At 34.0% G+C, this 7,339-nt stretch overlaps 1 protein-coding gene across 2 annotated transcripts in view; it reads left to right on the forward strand.

Annotated features, from left to right (window-relative positions):
- The first annotated feature begins 1,223 nt into the window (after positions 1–1,223).
- LOC106462082 overlaps positions 1,224–7,339 on the forward strand; it is a 110,534-nt gene continuing 104,418 nt past the window's right edge. The window contains exon 1 of one of the 2 annotated variants that reach the window (XM_022389214.1): positions 1,224–1,561. The gene's annotated coding sequence lies outside the window, so the exon portion shown is untranslated. Of the gene's footprint in view, positions 1,562–1,585; positions 1,915–7,339 lie in introns of those variants that run through there. The other variant, XM_022389213.1, reaches the window with a different exon arrangement.

The following is a 7,339-nucleotide window of genomic DNA, read 5'->3' on the forward strand; positions in this document are numbered from 1 at the left end:
TAGCGGTGATATATAAATTTTATGTAGGTTTATAAAATGTTAATTTAAACATAAAACTATACAAGAAGCAGCTTAAATTTCCTAATATTTACTAAACAGACGATCAATTGAAGTGTAATGAATTGTTGGAAAAACAATTAAAATTTAAGGGGTGGGAGGTTCCGAATCAAATTACAATAGGTTCTCTTCGATAAGAGTATCAGAAACCACGTATATTTATGGGTTTGGTTTGAATTTCGCGCAAAGCTACACGAGGACTACCTGTATTAACCGCCTATAGTTTAGCAGTGAGACTAGAGGGAAGGCAGCTATTCAATACCACTCACAGCCAACTCTTGGGCTATTATTTTACCAATGCTTGACAGTCATATTATAACGCCCCCACGTCTGAAAAAGAGAGCATGGTCGGTGATGGAGGTTCGAACCCGCGACCCTCAGATTGCGAATCGAACACTTTAACCAGCAGATCAATATTTAGGGGGACAATTTTTCTGTAATTTGTGTATTATGGTTACTTTTTAAACCAATAAGAAAAAATGTATAGTTCGGCAGCTGGACTGTTGATTGACTATGGCTTGTCTACAAGTCGTGTTACAGTTTTTTTATAATCAGTGGTCTTCATAGTATATACGCCCCCCCCCCCCTCTCAGTGGCAGGTCTAATCGTCTGCAGAGTTGCGACGCTAAAAACCGGGTTTCAAAACCCGTTGTGGGCAAAGTACCGATAGTCCACTAATGTAGCTTTGTGCTGAACAAAGCAAAACCAACTAAGAGCACATACCGTTATTTTAATGTTCATAATATCTATAATGTTTGTATACAAAACAAAAGCAAAATATGAATTATAATAAAGAAATATTTATATGATCAACATAAAATTACTCCTCAATCTTGAATACCTGTATTTTTGTTCGTTGCCTTGATGTTTTATGTAAACTCTGGCTGTCAAATTTCTGTCCACATTTTACGAATTTACATCGCTGAAATCGGTGTGGGGTTCGATTCCCCAATGTGTGGCTTTACTCTGAATCAAACAAACAGAAATGAACAGTTCACAATAATATATATATATATATCCTAAGAAGAAAGTAAACCTACAGACATCGGTCTTGTTTAACAAAATATATATATATATATATACATATATCTGTAATCAAAGTGCCCTCTGTCGGTACTTTATTTACGTGCTAATGATACAGCAATGAGTCAGGTGCGAGAATGGGGTGTCCTCAAGAGCCTCAGTTATTACATTTGTGTCTACCGTTACTTATCATGTGACCTGTATTTACCTAAACAGTACGATGACGGTTTCAAGACTTTAAACAGTTGTGAGTCAGTTATTGCGTAGATGAATTTCAGCCCTCCCCTAGACACCACCTCAACTTTTAGTGTAGCTGTTTGTATTCTCGGCCATGTGCCTTCATTATTGAGTTACGTTAGACGCGCATAGGAAATATCGATGAGGCGGGAAACCCCACGTTGACAGATTTAAGTCGGGAAGCACGGAAACAATGCCAGAGTCTCAACTTTGTTACATTCCCAGACTATCGCATAGCTTCTAAGTATAAAATATTTTTAAATCAAGGATTTTTTCTTTTTTGCTAATAAATATTTATTGTTCGAAGTCACTCTATTACTTTTATCTTTTTTTTTCAATGAATTGTCGAAGTTCATCGTCCAACTGCCGCTTGTTAAGATAATGTAAAATGGTTACAAGAAACGAAACTTTTTCTTCGATGTACATAGATGATATTGATAAGAGTATAATAACAACATAATAACGATTACAGCAATTTCTGTCCATTTGGCATTGACCTTCAATGTACTCCTGAAACTTGTGTAAAGGTTCTACTTCGTCAAATTTTCCAGTTTTAAATTGCTAGAGAACCTGCTAATCAACAAGTAAAGCCTAAAGGTAAGCTAGGTATTTGTTCAAGTGTGGAACTTGTTTGAATTTACGAGATTTTTTTTTTACTTTAAGTTAGTCTTAGTCATTCTTGAAACCAAATCTGATTTGTTAGTAGTATACTTCTAGTATTACTAAATTTTTTCTAATATTGTACAGTCACTAAATAACTTAAAAGTTAAGTACATGTTTGTGTTTCAGAACTATAACTGACTTTTATATTTAATTATTTATTATTTAAAACATCTAGGTAAACAAGGGTTTCCTTTCAACAAACTAGATCAAAATTGCTTATTTTTTATTAGCATAAAATTTGATAAAACAAACACATTAAATATTTAGAAAACTTCTAACTTACGATCTCTACAAATACTGAGCAGTAGTGGTAGTAGTAAAAATACTAAAATTACTTAGTTGGATCTACAAAATTCATTTGTAAAGCACTTTGTCACAGTTTGTATGTATAAATATACTATAATATTTGCATATGTCATATCAAGCATTAACGTTCTTATAGAATATATTAATATTAGTTAAGCAAAATAGAATTAGCTATAACCTTAGGTACAGTAAAACGTAACTTTAAAATGTACGAGGGGTAAAACTGAGAAGAAAAAATATTATTATATTATAAAAATACTACGAGTAACAGGTTTCTTTCAAGCTCAACGGTCATAATGCAATTAAATGTTTCATAAAAGTATACTAGGAATATATTTCAATCAAAATTCTTCATAACTTACATTTTACAAGGCTTCCTATGTTAATATCACTTAAGTTATACTACAAGTACACTGGGCTACCAATATTAACAACACTTTCAGTTTTATCGTCGTGACTACAACTACAACGTTTAGTTATATGACTAGGGTCATCATAATTGAAACACTTAATATCGGCGAACGATATGGAATTCGTTTATTTTTATTTAATTATTTGTTTCTACCTTTTCCACGCGTGTTTGCGATTAATTTTTTTTAAAACTGGAACAATACTGAAGTGAAGGATCTAAACATATTTTGATGAAAAGGGTCAGTCTACTATATTTGGTGAAGCTGAGTTTTATAATTCCTGTGTATTATAGTTTGGAGTAAAGCAGTAAGTATTATTACTCTCTGTTAGCCTGGAAATTTAAAAAATAACCTATTTCAAGTGAAAATTGCTTACATTGTAAGTTACAAGTTGGAATGAGGAGTTTGGATATAATTAGATGTACACAGGTGTTTGAAGTAATCAGATGTCCTTGGGATTTGGGTCATAGGCCTAGGGTACTCGAGGTATACTTATGGTTTGTGTATTTAGATATATACGAGTCTGTGATATTTATATGAACAATGAATGTGGGTCTGTTTTTAATTTAATTTTAGTTACGACTTAGAATTAGATATTTAGAAGTCCATAACATATGGATTGCGTAGATGTTTATGGAATGTGTGGATCAGGACGTACACAAGAGAGTGACTACTAGTACTAAACAATTTTAGGTAATTTAACTTTAAGACTTTCTAGAAGCAGTTACAAGTTTGGATGTAAAACCATACAAGTCGATGGTTTTCAGTTATTAGGAGATGATGCATGTGGTATTGTTGGCCTCAGTTGTAGCAGACGTTTGGGATATTCAGATATAGATGATGAACTGTCTACTTTGAGAATCAGTTGTAGATGGTGGTTAGGACAGTGTTTCCCAACCGTCGGGTCTTGTTACTTGTTAATTTTCAAATTCCATACTGGACAGCGAGGAATTTGCAAAGTAGCAACATAGATGTATACGTACAATTATTTCAGTAAAGTGTGCAAATGGGATACTTAATATGTGTGTGTTAAAACAATACTAAAGTTTCTAACATTAGGGGTGCATATTTTCGGAAGTAGCACTCAAAGGCACTTGGGAATATTATCCTTCCAAAACACATTGAAGGGAAGAAAATCAGAATTTGTCACAAAGTTTAATTCATAATATTACCAGCTCCAATACCACTCATCATCCTCATTATGTTTTTAACTTTTTAAAATTTAAGCAAGGTAGTAACTTTATACCGCTGAGCATAGAAACAGTTAGCTTGAATAGTACTACTAGTAGTAGTAGGACTGATAAGAAAATTATCAGCACTACACGTCCAATTCAGATTTTTGCGACCGCCCATTGCAAACGTAATTTTCTTCGATATTTCAAGAAATACTTCAACAAAGCACATCCCTAACACAAATTTATACTTACGCACCTGAGTTGGTTACGTTTTCGCGACGAAACAAGAGGTTTGAAACACTTAAACTTCAATATTAAATATTACACGAACGGATACCCGACTCGCACATAACTGATATCTTGAAATAACATTTCAAAACAACTTGTACTAATACTTCACTACTGGACATGCGCAAAAAAAACGTCAAAAATATACACGAAATGACTTGTGGGAATGAAATAGAAAGTTGGTCGTAAATTGGAAACACTTTGTGTTTTATGACAAGCTAGATGGTGACGTTAAAAGAAGCTATCGTAAAAGTAAAAAGGAAGTTAGATGTAACCTATAAGGCAATAGAGAACCAGTTGAAAGTATTGCAATCTCTATTTTATAATACAACATACTTTTGTAATTTTGCGCCCACTAATAATCTATGGGGTAATTATGCGTTTTATCCTGCTAACAATGTAAAAATATCTTCCCACAAAATTTACAAAAGTATGTCGTATTATAATAAACAGACTTCAGTGCTTCTAGTTCTACTTGTGTTTTTGTTGCGTTATATGTTATGCCTAACTTCCTTTTTGCTTTTAGAATACTTTTCCGGCATCACCATCTCGTTTGTCATAAAACAGAATAGCGTTTACGACTAAATTCATATTTCATTCCCACAAATCATTTTGTGCAGATTTTGTAATGGTTTGGGAGATCTGTTTTATTCTGAGGTCGCTTATTTGGGCATTTTTGGAATATTTAACGTTAACACATAGTAAAATATTTGTAAACGGGGCTCCAGTGATTGACTGGGTCAATGAATAACCTACCTATTATTACAATTTTAGAATCATCCTATCCCTACTCTTGTTGATTTAAAAAAACACACCCACAGTTGTGAACTTTCTGGCCTGCTCACTTGACACTTTCTACTCTCGTGTTCCAAGTAATCGTATCTGTACGATTAGTAATTTTGGAGAAATTTTACATCCTGCATGATGCTTATTGGGGTCTGCACGATTATTTTTTTGTCATCTTTAACGAAAAATGCAAAATTCAATTTCATACTATGATTTCACTTGTACAATAATTAAATTTGAACTTGAATTTTTCTACACTACACTATTAATATTATTAAATTCCTTATTTTTCCACCTTGTACTAATATTGGGAACACGAGAGAATATTCCAATGAAGCCACGCAAATCGCCATTTTGAGAGTAAGCAGTTTTGAAAAAAGTACCGTTTATTTTTCTCGCGACACTTGTCAACGCTAGTACAAGTTGGTTTCAAACGTTGTTTCAAGATATTAGTTACGTGAGAGCCGCGTGTCAGATAGTTTATTACTTAATGCTGAGGTTTAAGTGTTTTAGACCTAGTTTCGCCGCGAAAACGTAGCTAACTCAAATGTGTAAGTTTATATTTGTGTTTAATGGGGATATGTTTTGTTTAATTTGTTTTAATATTACTCGAAATATCAAAGGAAATTATCTTTGCAATGGACCGTCACACAAATAAGAATAAGGCGTATATAGATATGATATATTTATCAGCTCTACTACTGAAAATAAGAATGTGTAGTTAAATTCACCCAAATATTATATTTAAAAACACCCAACTCTACTATGTCCTCAAAAACAATAGTATCGCATAGATGTAGATAAAAACTATACTGTTTTACAACTGAGATAAATGAATAGAAAAATTATATACATATACGTAATTATATTGCATTGTTACAGTAACATCCACTGAAAAGCGACAAAGAATCATTCTTACGCAATTGTCAAGCAAGAACAAGTTTATCACCAACTGGAACGTCAATATTCAGTTTCATTTTAACACATGATTGTAAATGCCAAATTTCTTCTTTTAATGTGCACTCAAAATTATATATTTTCATATTGGAATATTTCTTATTTTCATAGATTCTACATTGCTTGATATTCTAAATCTCAAGCAGTCAATTTCCAAAGTAAACAAAACTTGATGTATTCATTGTTGTACCCTGACATTCTAATTGTCAGTGACGTCATTAGTTTAGGTTTTTCTTTTCTAATTAATCAGATATGTATATTGTTACGTCTCTGGTCGTTTGTTAATTACTCGTAAAATTTCTTTCCGAAGAACTTCAGCGATACAAGTCCTTTCTCAAATAAAACTAATTTATTCTTTCTCAATACAACTTTGCAATACACTTAATTTCCGCAGTTACCTTAACTTAAACACACGATATAATTTACAACGAACAATTCACGCACTTTACTTACTACCGCGCTTGACTCAATTGTCCGTCTATATATTCAATCTCTCTGTCTGCTATACAATTCTATCTACCACTATGTGCCGTCACTTTTCGCCCGTCTTATATATACGAAATAGAGGGCGTCTGGTAAACACTCGACTCTTCACAAACGTTTTAGATACTCATTACGTGTTACCAGAGTCACGTGACTTTCGCTGTCGTAACACTGCCCCTTCGTCCCGAACAATAGCCACTTACATTAAACCATTAGAAAATTAACAATAATTTAATTAAATGTACAGAATTTACAAACACAAAATTAAAATTCAACAAAGTCTTTTAATTTTACGGAACGTATCTTCTTCCGTACTGGTCTCCGTCTCGTTGGCTTCTGCTTCACGTGGGGTTCATCTGCTCCATCAGGAAATGTCCTATTATCGGTAATAGTCACATCAGTGGTAGTAACTTCATCAAGGGCTTCACTGTTTCCCTTCTCAAACAGAGTAGAGTTTCTTCTTCGACAGCGGCTTTTTCAGGTGACACGTTTTCGGCGGCGTTTTTTGTTCCATTATTCACTTCGTTCCAACTGAAATGTCCTGGACCGTGGTAATGCCAAAGCCAAAATTGTTGCTGAGGGATCAGTTTGAAGATGCCTTGGACAGTCCACAACTACAGATACAAGTAAAGCAAGCACACCCATCTACTATGCAGGATGCAATGGCCAGAGCTCTTGAATTTGAATCCTATGTTAAGTCCAGCATAGAGGTACCAACGTTGGTACAGTCATCATGATTCAAGGCCAGAAGAGGTCAGCTTTCAAAGAGGTTTGAGGGACTTTGCTGGCACTGTAACAAACCTGGGCACAAGAAAGCTCAATGCTGGAAACTTCAACACAGGGAAGATGACACAGCAGGAAAGGCTACTACCCAGAGAGGTTGTTGGAACTGTGGAGAGCAAGGACATATGAAGAGCCTGTGTAAAAAGAATCTACTAATAAGTCAGCTTCGGG

The sequence above is a fragment of the Limulus polyphemus genome, unplaced genomic scaffold (assembly GCF_000517525.1).
Source record: "Limulus polyphemus unplaced genomic scaffold, Limulus_polyphemus-2.1.2 Scaffold1089, whole genome shotgun sequence".
NCBI classification, from domain to species: domain Eukaryota; kingdom Metazoa; phylum Arthropoda; class Merostomata; order Xiphosura; family Limulidae; genus Limulus; species Limulus polyphemus.